This window comes from Pleurodeles waltl, chromosome 11, assembly GCF_031143425.1.
Source record: "Pleurodeles waltl isolate 20211129_DDA chromosome 11, aPleWal1.hap1.20221129, whole genome shotgun sequence".
Classification (NCBI taxonomy): Eukaryota; Metazoa; Chordata; class Amphibia; order Caudata; family Salamandridae; genus Pleurodeles; species Pleurodeles waltl.
Window position 1 is genome coordinate 291,536,219 of NC_090450.1, and position 20,017 is coordinate 291,556,235.

Genomic DNA, 20,017 nt, shown 5'->3' on the forward strand with positions numbered 1-20,017 from the left:
AGGGGTTTCCCGCTGGGCTGGCGGGCGGCCTTCTGGCGGTCGCCCGCCAGCCCAGCGGGAAACACAGAATGGCCGCCGCGGTCTTTTGACCGCGGTGCGGTCATTCGGCGGCTCCCGCCAGGCGGCCGGCTCCCGCCGCCCACCGGGGTCTGAATGACCCCCATTATGACATCAACCTCAGTGGAAATGCAAACATGGTGTCAGTACTGCGACCTGGAAAAATAACCCTTTTGACAGGTAAAAATATCCCTCTCCAATATTAGTAAGTCACCCCTGTTTACTCCTTGTACCCAGGTCGAATGCATAGTTTTTTAAAAAGCGGGACATGTACAAATGTAAAATTACCATAGCTTTACTACAAAAAAAAGACCTAACAGATACTTTTACATTGTGGCATGCCCAGCTCATTTATGTAGAAAACCTGAGTACAGATTACAACACTAATACTATATATCGGTGAATGGGACACTCTGGAAAAATATTTAAATAACCATAAATGGTGAACTTGGAGTTTTAATAAAAACTAAGGAAAGTCAACCTATAGAAAGTTATCTACTACCTGCCTGAACTGTCACCAGGCTCATTTGCATACGTCTATTCTAGCTGTCAGCCTGTGTCCAGCCTTGACTCAGTATAAAAAAAAGATGTGAACTACCTCCTTGAAGAAAACTATAGTTTGACCTCAATGAACAGGTATGTTTAATCTGAACTCCACAGAATATGCATGGTGGATGTTGTGGGCATCCTTTTCGAACCTACAGTGTCAGATCCTGCTTGGTAGGTCTGCTGAACCTTATGTAACTCTTAGATCTTGGTTGAAATGGCCAGGACAGGATGTCAAGACAATTATTGTGGATTCCCTGCCTGGTTGGTGAAGGACTGTGCTTTTGTTCTATCAGACCTCTGTCTCTGGGTTTATGGGTGGAGTGTTAGATGTGGTAGGACACTAGGATTATCATAGTACAATCGCAGCATACCCACCTGAACCCTCTGAGCCCAAGTTTAGCTTAGCTGAAGACCTTCATCATCTTGAAATACCCTGACACATGGCATTTTACGTGTGTTTGTAGTAAGTCACACAGAAACTACTGAAAATTGGTTAGGGTCAGCCCCTGGATCCTTTAGCCCAGCAGCCAACCCTACGTAACAGCTTATGCCACCCATAAATGCGTTACTTCCCAGCACCCACTTCAGAACACTTTCTGCACTTGTGGATGATCAGCATAGAAACATATCTGCTCTCTGTGACCTTAGAGGAACCTTGAAGGAATGCATCCTCTCCCTCTTGTTCCCAGGTCAAAGAAGTGGACTCCAGGAGGTCATATGACTAACCTGTGTAGCCTCGGGTAGACAACAAGCTGCAAGAAGGCTTTTCCAGGAAGCACCCGTGACTAAAGGACCTCGACTGGACCCTGCTGTTGGCTCTGCCTGACACCCTGTTAGCCTCTAAGGCCCATATTTATACTTTTTGACGCAAATCAGCGCCAGGGCAGATTTGCGTCAAAAGGTTTACCGCCGGCTAACGCCCTTCCAATGCGCCAGCCGGGAGCCTTATTTATGGAATGACATTAGCCGGCGCTGCAGCCTGGTTTGCGTAAAAATAAATGATGGTAACCGGGCAGCGGAGGCGAAGGGTAGACTGGGGGTTGTGCGCAAAAGAATGGTGCAAACCAGATTAGAGTAAAAAATATTGGCTCGAACTTGACTAGCACCATTTTTTGATGCATAACCTCCATGGAAATGACTCCTGTCTCAGCAAAGACAGGAGTGATGCCCCCCTGCCCAAGGCCATGCCCAGTGGACTTCTGTCCCCTGGGCATGGCCATTGGGCACAGTGGCATGTAGGGGGGGCCCAAGTTAAGTCCCCCTATGCCACTTTAAAAAATATATATATATATACTTACCTGCACTTACCTTCACTCATCATGGATGGGTCCCCCTATCCATGGGTGTCCTCCAGGGGTGGGCTAGGGTGGCAGGTGGTGTTCCTGGGTGCAGGGAAGGGCACCTCTGGACTGCTTCCATGGTCTCCCACCATGGAAATGAGCGCACAGGTCCCTTAACGCCTGCCCTGACCCAGATGTTAAAAAACGGCGCAAATCCGGCTGGGCGCCTTGTTTTAAGGCCCGCCTCCTCCTGTGCGTCATTTTGACGCCGGAGGATAAATAAGGCGCACATGCCTTAGAGTCATTTTTTGCACGGGAACCCCTACCTTGCAAGTCATTAGCGAGAGGTAGGTTTTCACGTACAGAAGGTGACTCAAACTCCATAACTTTGGCGCTGGACGGTCTAGCGCCAAAGCATGAATATGGAGTTAAGTTTGCACCGAACTTGCGTTAAAAAAAAAGGCGCAGATCCGGCACAGCCAGACTATAAATTTGGGCCTAAGTGCTATCCTTAGCTTCCTGGGAGAGCTTTAGAAATGTACTCCTGTGATGGATCGGAACTGAAAAGTCTTAGTCAGAATGTCAAATCTTTGATTAGGGCAAACCTGATTGGGCATGGCATGGCCATTGGGCACAGTGGCATGTAGGGGGGGCCCAAGTTAACTCCTCCTATGCCACTTAAAAAAATATATATATATACTTACCTGCACTTACCTGATCTCTCACCATGGATGGGTCCCCCTATCCATGGGTGTCCTCAAGGGATGGGCTAGGGTGGCAAGTGGTGTTCCTGGGTGCAGGGAAGGGCACCTCTGGACTGCTTCCATGGTCTCCCACCATGGAAATGAGCGCACAGGACCCTTAACGCCTGCCCTGATCCAGATGTTAAAAAACGGCACAAATACGGCTGGGCGCCTTGTTTTAAGGGCCGCCTCCTCCTGTGCGTCATTTTGACGCCAGAGGATAAATAAGGTGCACATGCCTTAGAGTCATTTTTTGCACGGGAACCCCTACCTTGCAAGTCTTTAGCGAAAGGTAGGTTTTCACGTACAGAAGGTGACTCAAACTCCATAACTTTGGCGCTGGACGGTCTAGCGCCAAAGTATGAATATGGAGTTAAGTTTGCACTGAATTTGCGTTAAAAAAAAGGCGCAAATCCGGCACAGCCAGACTATAAATATGGGCCTAAGTGCTATCCTTAGCTTCCTGGGAGAGCTTTAGAAATGTACTCCTGTGATGGATCGGAACTGAAAAGTCTTAGTCAGAATGTCAAATCTTTAACTAGGGCAAACCTGATTGGTGTATTCGACCCAAACTGCATCACAGTCAGCTTCAAATGGTGGCTTAATATCCTGATCTGCAGTGATCATTGATTATCATTATGACTTTTTGCTTTTATGGCATTATTTCTAATGAAAAAATAGTAACTTTTCTCACTTGGTTTTGTTAGAACCCCTTCCAGAGGGCTTTGGGGCACACAGGGCCTACTGGACACAACCGTGATCGTTGAGGCCATTTACTCCTGATATCTTGGCCAACTTTCTATGGGTCCTGAGCAATTGGGCCAAGCACACCTTCTGGATTTGACTGCCAGTAGTAGCTATAGATGAACAGTCAAAGGCTCCCTTGGGAGGGGGGGATGCAAATGCAGATTAGTGAACTCATAACTCAAAGTGCATGCAGTAATGTCAGTGAATCAATGGGCAAACCAATACTTGTTTTCATATACAAAAGAAATATTTTATTTGTAACTCTACACATGGAAAGGAATAACAACATTTGTGATCAACAACACAATCCCCTTGTCAGGCAAATCCGTATCCCACGCTCTTCCATTTAAAGGGTTTGTGGTTATTCTCCATTCACTGGTGGCTACATTCAGGGAATGCTCACTAGTAGTTCACACTCAGGAGTTCCCCTTTGACCCTTAGGAATTAGTTAGAAGTATCTATAGTGCTGCAGCAACTTCAGCAGTGGGTTTCACAAGGCCCAACAGGCCTGATGCAGGACAGAAGCGTTTTGTGTCGCTGATCACCTCCACTTTCAAATTCAGACCAATCTGAACACCACCTGCTGTGGTACCCTCATATACAGACCGCATAGACCCTGCCCCCCTTTCAGCTAAGCCCTGGCCGACCTCATTGAGCCTCGGCCCACAACCTCCACGAATGAATTGCTGACTGCACAAACACTGTAGCCCCCCTAAAGAAACCCGCTGGCATTCAACACCACAGAAAACTCAGCTGGTTCTCCACCCGACCTACAAGAATCAAAGTGCACCTGAAGACAACTTGAGAGAAAGTGAAGAAGCAGCAAGAGCACGACAGACCACAAAGCCTTCAAAGTTGCTGCTACATCACACCACCGGCTCATTAGATCAGCTAGAAAATCGGCATCAACACCAGGGCACACAACAGCAAAGAACTCTTCACCATAGTCAAAGAGTTTGCAAAACCTGGCAGGGACACCACAGACATCACACCCCTACCAAAACCTCTGCAGCAACCTCGCCACCTTCTTTCACTGAAAAATCCAGTACATCTATGAAGGATTCGCAAGCCAGGACCCGCCCACCTGCACCACCATGGACTACAACCCCCGCCGACCTGAACCACTGAACTCTCTTCACCACAGAAGAAACCCTGAAGTTCATGAGTTCTATCCATTCTGGGGCACTCTCGGACTCATGCCCCCACTACATTTTCAACTGAGCTGGCTCCAGCCTCGCCCCCTGAACTATGCCATACCATCAACTGCTCCATGGAGACTGCCACCTTCCCTGATGTCTGGAAACACACAGAGATAAACCAGGAGCAACCATAGAAACAAAACTGCACTCCTAGCAGCCACGGATGATATTCGCACCGTACTGGACCACGCCGAAACAGCTGCCCTTATCCTCCTTGACCTTTCCGCCAAATTTGACATCATCTCCCTCACTACCTTAAGCACCAGACTACACAATGCTGGCATCCGCGGTAAAGCCTTGGAGTAGATCCGCTCCTTCCTCACCGGCTGAACCCAGAGAGTCAGGCTCCCACATTTTACCTCAAAACCGACAGAAACCAGCTGCAGAGTCCCCCAGGGTTACTCTCTGAGCCTCATCCTCTTCAATGTCCACATGACCCTGCTCGCCAAGATCTTCAGACACCACAGGCACAATTCTTTCCCTCACTGACGAACCATCAACAGACAAAAGCAACTATCACAACGGAACGAAGGCAGTCGCTGACTGGATGAAACACAGCTGCCTCAAGCTCAGCATGGATAAGACAGAGATCCTCATCCTTGGCCCCACCCTTACCGCCTTGGATGACTTATGGTGGTCCACTGCCCTCGGAACTACCCCATCTCCCACTGACCATGTACGCAACATTGGCATTATTCTCGACTCCTCGCAGTCTATAGTAGTGCTGTTGGCTTTCTCAGAGATGCTCCCAGTCTATGTAGAGCAGTAAGTGAGTCTTTCCCAGATGGGGTGGTTTGGGGGGATTCATTTTTCAGCTCCCGATTGGAGTCCAGCGAGGGTGCAGCATTTTCCTTGGCATCCTCCAAGGTCCTGCGGAGTTGATCAAGGGCAGATCCCAATGTGTGGCCTCTTCTCTCTGGTCACAGCCTCACTCTTGTCCCGAGGAACAGCCCGAACACTTTGGCAACTTAGGGCCAGATTTAAGAAGCCTCTAGTGCCACCTTGCACCACATTAGCATCATTTTTCAATGCTAATGTGGTGCTAGATTGGCAAAAACACAGCGCCACATTTTCAAAGTGGTGCAATGCGTGCATTGCACCACGTTGTAAACCCTTGCATCACATTATGCCTGTGCCAGGCATAATGTATGCAAGGGGGGCATTTCTCCGTCGGGACGCCCAGAAAAATAGAGCACTGGAATCTATGAGCTTCCACTGTACCTTTTTTGGCATTATTTTTAATACCTGCCTAAGGCAAGCGTTAAAATGACACTCCCATTATTTTCAGTGGGCCTCCTTTCACTTTGCAGGATTAGCATAAAAATGTTGGCGCTAATCCTGCAAAGCGCCAAACTAGGGTCAAAAGTTTTGATGCTAGTTCCCTAGCATGCGCCATATCATAAATACGGCGCACACATGGTGGCGTTAGGGGGCACAATGATGTGTAAGAAAAGTACTGCATCGTGACACGATGTGTCACTTTTCATAAATATGGCCCTTAGTCCCTCAGCACCTCCAGGCATATGGAATTGCTATGTTTTGTAGAAAGAAAGAATCAGTACTTAATTTCAGCTGGTGGTTGCTGGTGAAACCCACCGGCCCTCATTTTTGGGAACCGGGACTTCTTTTTATCCATCAGACTTTGACCCAGAAGAGGAAAGAAAAAGCAGCAAAGAAGGTGGAAGAGAAAGACAGAAAAAGAGTGGCAAAGTTAGAAAGCAGAGAATAAAAGGGCCCTAGGAGAGTGCAATATAAGGGCATGGAAAGTATGATGCTGAATGAAAGAGACATGAGGTGAGATAAAGACTAGAAAACCTCTGCAATTCTGACATTCAGCAGCAGAGCCAGCTGGCGTCATAGAAATATTTGGGCCCTAGTACTGAAATGGAGCTCCTTCACACTTGGGAACATAATGAGGATAATGTGCTGCAGGGGTGGATTGACACTTGTAGTAAAATTCCCTAACATGTAGTGAAACAGAACTTCAGTAATCAGTGCAGAAAGCAGGGTGAAGAAACGGCTCTGCAATTTTTACGGAAGGAAAGTAAAAAAATAAGGGCTTCATTTACGAGACTTATGGCGCAGTGCGGTGCAGCGAATACCTTGCTGTGCCACCCTGTGCCACTGGGAAAGGGCAGACATACATTGTATCTACAAGATACAGTGCATTTCTGATCTCTACCCCTGCTCTAACACAGAGATTGCTGCCTTGCGCCATCTCAGGCACCCTTGCACCATGGTGAAAGGGTGCCTGCATTGTAGGGATGATTGTTTTTGTGCGTAAAGGCACACCTTTCCGCACAAAAACAATCAGCATACATAGAAAGAGGAACAAACAGGGGAAATAAAGATATTTCTTCCTGTTGTGACATTCTTACACCACCCCTGAGGTGGCATTTGAATCTGATGCATTCCCAGTCTTCTAAATCTCGAAATGCATCAGATTCCTCCGGGTTCCATGAGTGTAGTGTTGGAACACCCCAGGCAATACCCATGCAATGCCCCTTTTATGGAGTGTGATGTGTGAAAGGAGTCCATATTTACAAGGCCATGGGAAGCATCGCAAGGTGACTTTGCATGGCCTTGTAAATATGGGCTGGCACACTGCTCCACGGGAGAGTACAAAAAATGATGCACCAGTGTTGTAGTGTGCGCATTTGGCCTCGTAAACGAGGCCCAAAAGCTTTATGAACATACATTTTGGGTGAAAATGTCTCATAAAAATAAAGCCAAATACAAAACTAGGTTCTGGAAATGGCAAATCAAATAGATAGGGGGGCTCTGACTGCAAATAACATAACGATTGCAGAGTCCAGCTGGGAAGAATAGTTGAATGCTCAATACAGTATGATAAACGATGCAGGTGGAGTCATGGTGAGTCAGCGCATGTGAGAATGGCACTGCTCATTCAAAGGTTGAAGAACTATTTATCGCCAAAGAGCTAAATATATAAATATCTAATCTGTCAATAAAATCCGAGCCAGGGCAAATAGCAGCTGTTATCAAAGCTGTTCGTAAGGACAGAGCACCAGGGCCAAATGGCCTACCACCAGTCCTCTTCATGAACAGTGTTGAATTTTAGCCAGGAAAACTATCACTGGTATACAATCATGTTTGAAATAGTACATCCGTGCTATAGAGGAGAGTTTAAGCCCTCCCCCGCACACTATTCATTAAGCATTCTGTTGGACAATGATGCAAGATACTTTGCATCTCTTCTGTTGAAAAACCTTAGCGATTGAGCTAATTCCATTAAATCAAGCTGGGTTCAATCTAGGAAGAGGCACAACAACAAACCTATTAGAATTAGCAATCTTTATTGAAAAAACCCTGCAATCAACTACCACTTTTTTATGTTTCATAGATTTTAAATCAGAAATAGACAACCAACTGAGACATTCCATCTAATCTTTTAAGGGCATTTGAACTTTTCATTACAACACCTGGATGACTGTCAAAAACGGAGATGGAGAAAGGGTTAGTCATTGAATTCCCATCTTTGTTCGGCTGAAGCATGGATGCATGCTAGCCCTGGTCTTATTCAATCTGTTTATCTCTGATCTGACCGGAGAGTTGGATTCTATCAACACTCATCCCCTCATGCAAATCGCACTAAGGATATCACAATTTCAAATGTACTAAACTCCATTGAGTTTCCTTTGCGATTCTCAGTGGGTTGCAAATAGACTTGCCTCATCAATATTCATGAGGTAGGACAAACTTTGCAACCCACTGGGAATCGCAAGAATCACACAAATGGTGGCCTGCTGGGGTCAGCAGACCACCATGTCTGTGATTACTTCTAAATAAAGCAAACTTTTTCTTTTAAATACAGCCTGTTTTTCTTAAAGGAAAACGGGATGCTTTTAAAAAAGAAAATAATAAGTTTCCTTTTACATTTTTAAGAGTAGGCAATGATCCGTGGGACTATTGCCTGGTTTAAAGAAATGCTTTTTTAGACATTCACAAAGGGGAAGGATGCCTTGGGGACCCCTTCCCATGTGTTAATGTATTACCATCAATTTGAAATTGGTAGTGACCTGTGAATGTTTTACTACCACATTTCAGTTCCAAAACATTCACACATACCTCTGCAATTCGGTATTAGGAGGGGACACTGTAAACACATCCTTTCCTAATACCAAATCGCAATGCCAAATAGCAATTCTGTAACAGATTACCGAATTGCAATTTTGCATTGGTGCATACGAAAAAGCTTTTTAGCTGTTGCAAACGTCCCAATTCTGCATTTTTTTGTGATCAATAAAAAGCTTTGTACACCTGGCCCCAAGTTTGTTGAACGCTTATAATGTGGTTCTTATCAGTAAAACCCCATTTTATTTATAAAGGCTCATTAAGAGGCTTCATGAGAATACAGTTCCTAATGAGGTTGATGCCAATCTGAATAAAACCGAAATAATGGTAACTGATAAACATATCAAGAAGAAGGGCTCATGGCTTATTAATAACCGTCAACCTGAGATGACTTCAGATTACAAATATTTGGGAGCAGTCTTTGAATGCAGAGGTACTTTCTATGCATGCAGACAGTTCATTAATGCCAAAGCTCGTGTTTTGTCTTCAGGTATTTTTAAAAAATTAAGGCCCTGATTTAAGAAAAATAATGCACAACTGTATTAGTGCAGTTGTACATCCCAAAAATTTCCGTCGGCTAACGACATGCTTGAGCGTCATCCGTGCACCATATTTAAAAAATGCCGCACCACGGTTCTAAGGTAAGGTTACCGTAAAAAAAAAATATATAATAACTCTGGCCATTGCAACATGCCGTAAAGAAAAATGACGCTAATGCTGCAAAAGTGGCGTTAGAATGTTTTGTGGCACTTTTTTTACGCAACTAGTATTAACACCATATTTGACAGAATTAGCACAAAAAAAGTGCAAGCAACAAAAAAAAAAAATAGGAAGACAAATTGGAGAATGCAGGCCAGAAGAGACCCCAGAGAGATCCCAATAAGCCCACTATGAGCCAGGAGGGACCAGCAAAGCCCCAGGAGAAGAGGAAGCGGAAGTGTCACTTTAGTGAGGAGGAGAACAACATATTGGACACAGGGATAATGGAGCCCCAACACCAACTCTTAATCACCTCCAAATTGCTAATAGGTAGGAAAGAGGCTATATGGCAGGCAATAGTAGATAAAGGCAACAGCGTGGCAGAGGTGAAGAGAACTGTCACTGATAGTAAGAAGCACTGGCACAATTGCAGGTGCAGAACTAAAGAGAAACTGTCCAGGAACAGAAAGGCAGCACTGCAGACTGGAGGCGGAAGTCCTACACCCCAGGAAGGCCTGGATGAAATGGAGGAAATAGTGACAGCTGTCATACCGGAGGAGCTGGTCACTGGAATTGCAGGAAAGCGCAGACTACCAAGACCTACCACAAATGTATGGTAAGTTGCAGTGTGGGATGATCCGAAAATTTACAAATGGCAGAAAGGGGAGGCACATAGGACACCCTGAATGCATGCAAAATGGTCTCATGAGGACACATAGGTGGTCATCATGATCCTGGTGGACTTCTGACCGCCAGGGTTAACGTGGCGGTATCACCACCAACAGGCTGTCTGTAATGACCACCAAATTATGACCATGGGGGTGAACCCTCCCATAGGCAGCCAATGTACCACATAAACCGCTAGCACGCTACGAAAATCGAACACAGCAGTAGCCACCTACAGGCAAGCAGAAGACAAGGATCCGCCCACCAAATTATGACATAGCACACCACCACCTGGGCGGTAGCAACAACACCAAAAGCTTGGAGGAAACACATCACTGAAAATGAGACACTCACCTCCAGGAACACACAGGAGTCTGCGTCCATCATGGAACCTGAACTGAAGTATTCCCGATGATGTACCATGCCATGGCCATCCTGGAGCACCAGCTCCGACGAAGAGGACCACAGTGAGTACAGCCGCCTAGCACATCAGGGTGGGGGGGGGAGAGTGACACACACATGCATAACGCACACCATACACACACCAAGTAACACATGCACAGGAAAAAACAGCATCAGAACCCCGGAGTAAATAAAAGCAGTACACATACACAGTTCCAACCACTGTATTGCTTTTGAATGAATATGTAAAATGCAAAAACATGCACAGCTGCAGAAATAAAGAAATGCAGGCCCAAAGGCCAGTCCAAAGTCACTAATGCCCACAGGGCAAAGTCCAAGCCCCAACTTGACTCCTGACAATATTGGGACTCCACTGTTCAGAGGCATCATATTGGAAATGGGCAGGCACCTCAGGGGGTGGGAGGGTGAGGTGTGTGTGGATTGCAACTCATTGGGAAGGGGCTCTTAGCCCACTGGTTCTGGAGAGGGTCTTCTTGCCCATAGGATGAGGATGGGGCTTGCTGCCCCAGGATGAGGAGGCGGCAGGCTGCCCACTGGTTACTGATGGTGCCCCTTTGCATCTGGTTCCGGATGCTGCTCGACCCGGCTCAGAACAACCCCAATTGGCGCTGGCCGCACGGCGTCCACAAAGGAAATGACGGCTTGCACCGGTTCCCTGATGCCGACGAAGCGGAAACCCTCCCTGAGAACCCGGATATCCGGGTTCCTTCGGGCACAAAAAGAGAGGGCGGACAACGGGAGAGGATCGAGGACGCGGAGGAACAAGGTAGCAAGGAGAGCGGCGGAAACCAAAAAGAACCGGTGAAGAAGGCGGACGACGACCGGAGGCAGGAGAGCATCGAGGTGCCCAGGGAAGCAGCCGAGCAAAGACGAAAGGAGAAGAACGGAGTCACGCTTACAGACCGCCACGCCCCAGGAGGGACGTGGCTGACGAAGGTACGGTCCTTTTTAAAGGACAACCTTAGTTTAAACCGGGAGGGTTACGGCAGGAGGGAAGAGGGGAGGGACGGTGCAGGAGGAGGGAGGGGAGCAGTTGGGAGGAAACAGGGAGGTGAAGAGAAGGAGCAAGGAAAGAGGCAATAAACATATTACCTCATTTATATACAAAGACCTTCAAAGAACACCTAAAGCAAATTCATATGCATGCTGAAGCACCCAGAGGTTACTTTGCACACTCTCGCCCTATCAGACCATTCAAGCACCTGGGAGCTCTCTCTCTCTCTCTCTCTCTCTCGCTCCCTCCTTTCTACCCTACTATGATCTGGCAACCTATATGACCCTGACTTACCTGTAATTTTGTTCCTTTTCCGATACGACTGGGAGAGCAGCAGAACATCTTCGCCAGCCAAGAGGGAACCTGGGAGAAAAGAAAGGAGAGACACTTTATGGGATGAAGGACCCCCCTTTTTCACGGTTAAAGTAAAAGACTATAACAAAGTATAAATAAACTCACACTATCACACAGCGTGAGTCTCAGAGTCCTTATTATCACCTGGCCCACTGTTACAATGGTGTCAGAAGTGGGACTTTGAAGGTGATAAAAGGATAAATGGAAACAGGAAGCAAGGGGGAGAAAGCTACACTGGAGTACATGATACAGCAACTAGCTGAAGGCCAGAGACATCTTCAGCTAGTATGGGAGGCACATCAGAGGGAGGTAAAGGAAGACCGGGAAGCCTTACAGAATGCAGTAAAGAGCCAAGCCACCATCATGGCCAATAACCAGTTAGTGCACGAGACGGCCCTCCAAAAGCTTACGGATACCATAGCGGCTAGTAAGGTTCACCCCAATGTACCTAGCTCTGTGCTACAGAAATTGCAAGATGGTGAGGACCCTGACGCTTTCTTCACTAACTTTGAACGATTGGCCTCCTCCGCCCAGTGGCCCGAAGAGCATTGGGGCCAGTATATTGCACCACTCTTAACTGGTATCCTACAGACGGCATATCAAGCCGCTAACCCAGGTGGCACCACACCCTACAAAGAGATCAAATGAAGTATATTAGAGCGAGTAGGCCACGACTCGGAGTATTATCTCCTACGCTGAGGAAGATCAAGTGGGGACAGACCGAGGATCCCCGGACCTTTTATTTTAAAGTCAAAGACCTCAGGTTGAAGTGGTTGGGACCTCTAGGAACTGAGAGGGAGGATATCATAAAGACAGTAATATTGGAACAATATTTGGAGTCTCTCCCCCCATCCACTCTGAGTTGGATAAGACAACACCCAAATGTGAACACAGAGATGGCTGTGGATTTAGCATGTGCCTACCATAGATCGGTTGACTTTAAGAACCCTAGCCCTAAGATATTGCCAAAACCAACTGTTGTCCCTTTCATGAACTTTTCCCAGGAAACCTCCAGAAGAGACAGGGCCTTCCCGAATTGGGGAAAACCCACCAATGCAGCAACCACAGTGTTACAGCTGTGGTGAGTGGGGCCATATAGTGAGGTCGTGTCCTAGAAAAGGGGAAAGAACGGAACCCATGGAAATCGGGGTCACTAGAGGGAGGGTCTTATGTACCGGGGGGGTAATCCCAAGTACAAACAAACCATTAAAATAAATGGAAGGGTACTCCAAGCTCTCAGCGATTCAGGGTACAGCCAATCTGTCGTGAGAGCGGATATAATCAAACCTTCAGACCAAAATACCAATCAATGGGTTTCAATCTGTTGCATACACGGGGACAAAAATAACTACCCCTTGGCACTTGTGCACATAGAGTGGGAAGAGAACCAGGATCTTCTGCCGGTTGGGGTTATGAACCGGTTAGTGGAGGAGTGTATTCTTGGAACAGACTATATACGATTACCTGAACTTTTAGACAGGGTAAAATCCCAGACCCTGCCACAGACTGTTGGACAGAAGCACCATTTCATGATAGTCACATCGAAAATAAACCCTGTTGCACCCGACTCACTAGACGAGAAAAGAGACAAGCTAAACAGCAATATCAGGCCACTGGAAAAGGAGAGGTTGTAGAGAGAGTGGTGGCCAATACTACGGTTCCTTCCCCGTCGTTTCGAGCCAGTCAACGAGAAGACCCGACATTATGTCATGCTTGGATGACAGCAAAATCCACTAATGAGGTGGGTCCATACTTTCTTATCCAAAATAATCTCCTTTATAGGGTTGTAAAGTCCAACAACATTGAGAAAAGACAACTAGTGGTACCTGAACCATATTGCTTACAAGTCCTTTTTTTGGCACACAACCAACCAGGCGGGGGACATTATGGAAGGGAAAAGGCCAAGGAATACCTATTGAGGAGATTTTATTGGCCTGGGATCTATGCTCAACTCAGATAATACTGTGTGCAATGCCCTCGATGTCAACTGATAGATCCGGGACCCCACAGGAAAGCACCCCTGCAAACCCTTCCTATCATTGAGGTTCCCTTCTCCCGGATCGGTATGGATCTGGTAGGTCCCCTTTTGCCCTCCACATATATATTAGTGTTAGTTGATTATGCTACGAGGTATCCGGAAGCCATACCCCTTTCTGGCATGACCTCTAAAACAGTGGCCCAAGCTGTGATCACTTTCTTTTCTAGAGTTGGATTTCCTCAGGAAATCCTGACCAACCAGGGAACACCCTTTATGTCCTCACTGATGAATATTATCTGTAAGATCCTTGGGACAAAGCAACTAAAAACCTCAGTTTATCACCCCCAGACGGACGGACTAGTTGAACGCTATAACCGTACTATAAAGACACTACTACGTAAAACAGTCTCTGAATCGGGGCGGGACTGGGATCAAAAGCTCCCTCTAGTCCTATATGCCATACGGACACACGAGCAGGCATCAACAGGACATGGGCCCTCATTCTGACCCTGGCGGTCTTTGACCGCCAGGGCGGAGGACCGCGGGAGCACCGCCGACAAGCCGGCGGTGCTCCAATGGGGATTCCGACCGCGGCGGTAAAGCCGCGGTCGGACCGGCACCACTGGCGGGGTCCCGCCAGTGTACCGCGGCCCCATTGAATCCTCCGCGGCGGCGCAGCTTGCTGCACCGCCGCGGGGATTCTGACCCCCCCTACCGCCATCCAGATCCCGGCGGTCGGACCGCCGAGATCCGGATGGCGGTAGGGGGGGTCGCGGGGCCCCTGGGGGCCCCTGCAGTGCCCATGCCACTGGCATGGGCATTGCAGGGGCCCCCGTAAGAGGGCCCCTACATGTATTTCACTGTCTGCTGCGCAGACAGTGAAATACGCGACGGGTGCAACTGCACCCGTCGCACAGCTTCCACTCCGCCGGCTCGATTCCGAGCCGGCTTCATCGTGGAAGCCTCTTTCCCGCTGGGCTGGCTGGCGGTCTGAAGGAGACCGCCCGCCAGCCCAGCGGGAAAGTCAGAATTACCGCCGCGGTCTTTCGACCGCGGAACGGTAACCTGACGGCGGGACTTTGGCGGGCGGCCTCCGCCGCCCGCCAAGGTCAGAATGAGGGCCATAGTCCCTTTGAACTAGTCTTCGGGAGACAACCCCACAGTCTAGTAGACATGGCAGCGGAATTATGGGAAGAAGAAGGCGGAGAGGAAAGACCTCTGTTAGAGTATATAAAAAAATTGAAAACTCATCTACAGTCCGTCTGGGAAGATGTCCGCAAACACTTGGAAAAATCCCAAAGTAACCAGAAGAGATATTATGATCATGGAACGAAAACCCGGTCTTTTAAACCGAATGATAGGGTCCTAATATTAAGACCCTGCTCTGATAACAAACTCTTAGCCAGATGGCAGGGTCCGTACACCGTCTTAAAAAACATATCCCCGGTTACTTACCTGATAGAACTGTCCCAACACCCCAAAAAAACGCAAATTTACCACGTCAACCTATTAAAAAAATGGGAAGAACCTACTGGGTCCCCAACACCATCAGCTACAGGTTTCTTAGTAACTCCTGAAAAGCCACTAGACATAGAGTTATACCCGACAAAACCAGAAGAGCTAGGGGAAATTCCCCATATCAATATCGATCTTCCAGAGAGTCAGAAGATCCAGCTTGAGAACCTGTTAAAAACTCATTGACAGTTCTTCTCAGGGAATCCAGGAAAAAACAATTTAATACAGCATCACATAAGAACCCCTGAGGGAAAAATAATAAGATTACGACCCTACCATATCCCTGAAGCCCGTTGGCACTTAATTGAGGAAGAGGTACAAAAGATGCTGAAACTAAACGTAATAGAACCGTCAACGAGCCCATGGTGCTCCCCAGTCGTCATAATACCAAAACCTGACGGGTCCATCCGTTTTTGTATTGACTTCCGCCGACTGAATGAAATATCCCCATTTGACACCTATCCCATACCCCGAGTTGACGACTTACTAGAGAAATTGGGAAAAGCTTGTTATATGTCAACCCTAGACCTAACAAAGGGATACTGGCAAATACCACTCGTGCCCGCTGATAAAGAAAAAACAGCGTTTTCCACACAGTCAGGGCTGTACCAATTTACAGTTCTCCCTTTTGGTCTACACGGGCTCCAGACATGTTCCAAAGATTAATGGACCACTTCTTAAAACCCCTTCAATCTTTCGCTGCCACATATTTAGACGATATTGTGGTATTCAGCAACACATGGGATGACCATCTAAAGCACCTCCAGGAAATATTCCACACCTTGCACCAGGCGGGTCTCACAGCAAATCCTAAGAAATGCAACCTGGGGAACGATCACATTGCATACTTGGGGTATTTCATAGGACAAGGCCAGCTGCGTCCACAGAAAAATAAGGTTGAGGTCATCCAACAGGTTCCCATACCTACTACCAAAAAAGGGCTTCGCTCCTTCTTGGGGTTAGTGGGGTATTATCGTCGCTTTATACCGCAATATTCTACTTTGGCCGCCCCCTCACTGATCTCCTAAAAAAACACTTCCCGTCTAAATTACCACCCCTATCAGATACTCAATTATCCAGTTTCCACCAATTGAAGACTTGCCTCACTACTGAGCCTGTCTTACAGTGTCCTGACTTTTCCAAGCCTTTCTATCTCCACACGGATGCTTCCGACGTAGGATTGGGGGCTGTACTCTCACAACCCGCCGAGGAGAGACGTGACCACCCTATTGTTTACAAAAGTAGGAAATTGCTTTCCAGGGAATGTAATTATCCTATTATCGAACGAGAATGTTTAGCTATTAAGTGGGCAGTGGACAATCTAAAATATTATTTACTGGGCCGTCCTTTCGTGCTTTTTACAGACCATGCTCCCTTGACTTGGTTAGCCTCTCATAAGGATTCCAGCTCCCGAATTCTTCGTTGGTTTATGGAACTTCAGCCCTTTTCCTTCCAGATCCGACATATTCTGGGTACTCTGCAAGGCCCCGTGGACTTTCTGGCTCGTTTTCCGGATCCAGCGGAACTGTATCAATCCCGATCTTGGGATGGGGTGTGTAGCCGGTTGTCAACAGACCCGGCTTAGAACAACCCCAATTGGCGATGGCCGAGCGGCATCCACGAAGGAAACGAAGGCTTGCACCGTTTCCCTGTCGACGACGACATCGAAACCCTCTCCGAGAACCCGGATATCCGGGTTCCTTCTGGCACAAAAAGAGAGGGCGGACAACGGGAGAGGATCGAGGAGGAGGACGCGGAGGAACAAGGAAGCAAGGAGAGTGGCGGAAACCAAAAAGAATCAGGAAAGAAGGCGGACGACGACCGGAGGCAGGAGAGCATCGAGGTGCCCAGGGAAGCAGCCGAGCAAAGACGAAAGGAGAAGAACGGAGTCATGCTTACAGACCGCCACGCCTCAGGAGGGACGTGACTGACGAAGGTATGGTCCTTTTTAAAGGACAACCTTAGTTTAAACCGGGAGGGTTACAGCAGGAGGGAAGAGGGGAGGGACGGTGCAGGAGGAGGGAGGGGAGCAGTTGGGAGGAAACAGGGAGGTGAAGAGAAGGAGCAAGGAAAGAGGCAATAAACATATTACCTCATCTATATACAAAGACTTCCCTCCTTTCTACCCTACTATGATCTGGCAACCTATATGACCCTGACTTACCTGTAATTTTGTTCCTTTTCCGGTACGACTGGGAGAGTGGCAGAACATCTTCACCAGCCAAGAGGGAACCTGGGAGAAAAGAAAGGAGAGACACTTTATGGGATGAAGGACCCCCCCTTTTTCACGGTTGATAAAAGTAAAAGACTATGACGAAGTATAAATAAACTCACACTATCAAACAGCGCAAGTCTCAGAGTCCTTATTATCACCTGGCCCACTGTTACATGCTCCATGGCCACTATATTGTGGGCCTCCTTGTCCAGGGATTCCTGGGGCTCCTCCTTGTCCAGGGATTTCTGGGGCTCCTCCTTGTCCAGGGTTTTCTGGGGTTCTTCCTTGTCCAGGGATATTTGTGGGGCCTCCTTGGCCTTTGATTTCTTGGGCTTCACCTTGGCCTTGGATGTCTGGGGGGCCTCCTTGGCCTTTGGTTTCCTGGGCTCCACCTTGGCCTTGGATGTCTGGGGGGCCTCCTTGGCCTTTGATTTCTTGGGCTCCTCCTTGTCCTTGGATGTCTGGGGGGCCTCCTTGGCATTTGATTTTTTGGGTTCCACCTTGGACTTGGATGTCTGGGGGACCTACTTGGCCTTTGATTTCTGGGGCTTCTCAGGTGGCCTTGGATGTCTGGGGCTCCTCCTTGCCCTTTGATTTCTGGGGGGCCTCCATGGGCAGGGACTTCGTTAGGGCCTCCTTGGCCCTGGGTTTTGTAGGAGGTCCTATGGTCTTACCAATCTGTTTGGGGGGGCACCTTATCCCTCCGTTTGGGGCGGGAAGGAGTGTCCATGTTTCATGGGTCCGGCCTAACACTCATGTGCCCCATAGTGCCAGCTGGAAACTTTGGGGGTGGAGCTGCGTCGGACTGGGTGTTTGAGGTACTGGCCTGGAGTGGTTGGACCTTCCTTTTATGGGCAGGACGGGGAGAGGGGTAGGGAAGAAGTCAAGGCGGGAAAGGAAAAGCTTCTTAGGGACAATGGGTCAAGGTGTGGGAGGAGGGATGGGAGTGGAGGTAGAGGGAGTGGTTGTAGGAGGAGAAGGTAAGCTAGGCTTGGGTGCAGGTTCATGGACAGTGTACGTGTGTGAGGTGGATGTCTGTAGGGGGTCTGAGTGCGAGCGTGTGTGTGCTACTGGATGGGGCAGACAGTGTGGGGAGGACAAACATGATGTGTGGATGGATGTCATGGTGGTGTCTGCAAGTGAGGTGGGTGTGCTGCATATGTTGGTGGTGGTGACTGCACATGTGGTGTGTGGGTACATGTCTGCATGTTGTGGTGGCTGTGGGCAAGGCTGTGCAGGCAGCAGGATCTGTGAATGTTGATGCAGTGTAAGCAGGTGTGAGTGAGGATGTGACTGTGAAGTGTGCTGCCTGTGTTTGTCTGTGCGAGTCTTGTGTGTTGTTTTGGGTGCATGCCTGTCAGAATGTGTGCATGGGATGGGTTGGGGGTAAGGAGACTGGGACTAGGTAGTGGTAGTAGGCGGGGGGAACGGATGAAACAGGGACACTGGCCACCATCAGTGAAGAGGCAAGAGCCTGAAACGATCTCTATAGGGCTGCCAGCCCACTGTGAATGCCCTCCAAGAAGGCATTGCATTGCTGAGTCTGGGATGCCAGCCCCTGGATGGCATTCACAATGGTTGACTGCTCTACAGAGATGGATCTCAGGAGCTCAATAGCCTTCTCACTGAGGGCAGCAGGGCTGTCTGGGGCAAGGCCTGAGGTGCCAGGGGCAAAGAAGATGCCCACCCTCCTGGGTGAGCGGGCATGAGCAAGTCTGTGGGGGGGGGCTACGAGGAGGGTGGTGCTGGTACGGGGGAGGAAGTAGAACATGTACCTGGGGTGGTGCCAGAGGGGTCCGCCACCACCAGGGAGCTTTCATCTCAGGATGGTGCAGTCAGTGGTGTCACCATCCTGTCCCTGTCGTGGTGCTCCCCATGCCCTCCATTCCACTGGTTCCCTTGGCGTCAGTGGACTCTGCCTCCTGGGTCCCTTGGGCTGCAGCTCCCTCACTCGCCGGTGCTCCTGCTCCTTTGCCAGATGATGCTAATGCACACATGGACAGGATGACAAAAAGGAGAGAGGGAGAGAGAGAAAGGGGGCACAAGGTCAATCTCAGCACCAACAGCACAGATGGCAGACACATCACTGTCACACACTGAGACTGAGAATGGACAGTATGGACCACACTGGCATACCATTAGCTAAGTACCACAGCAGGTAGAAACCAAACACTGAAAGCCACACACCAACTGGGATCAGCTAAGCCCTGACTGACATGGGATATCACCTACCTAGCTATCTAATACATGCTTTCAACCCTATTATCCTGAACTGAACCACACAGCAATATCTGAACTGGCATATTGGGGCATCCCCTGACTAGAACCCTGCACCCAAATCCCATGCGAGGCAACAGAGATGGTTGACATACACACTACTCACCCCCTTGTGGCTGCTGTGGTGCCCTCAAGCACCCATTCAGCACTGGGTAGGCAACAGCCAGTATGCGGGCCATCAGGGAGTCAGGTTCTGGTGGACACCGGTCCTTCATTGGGAGGCCAT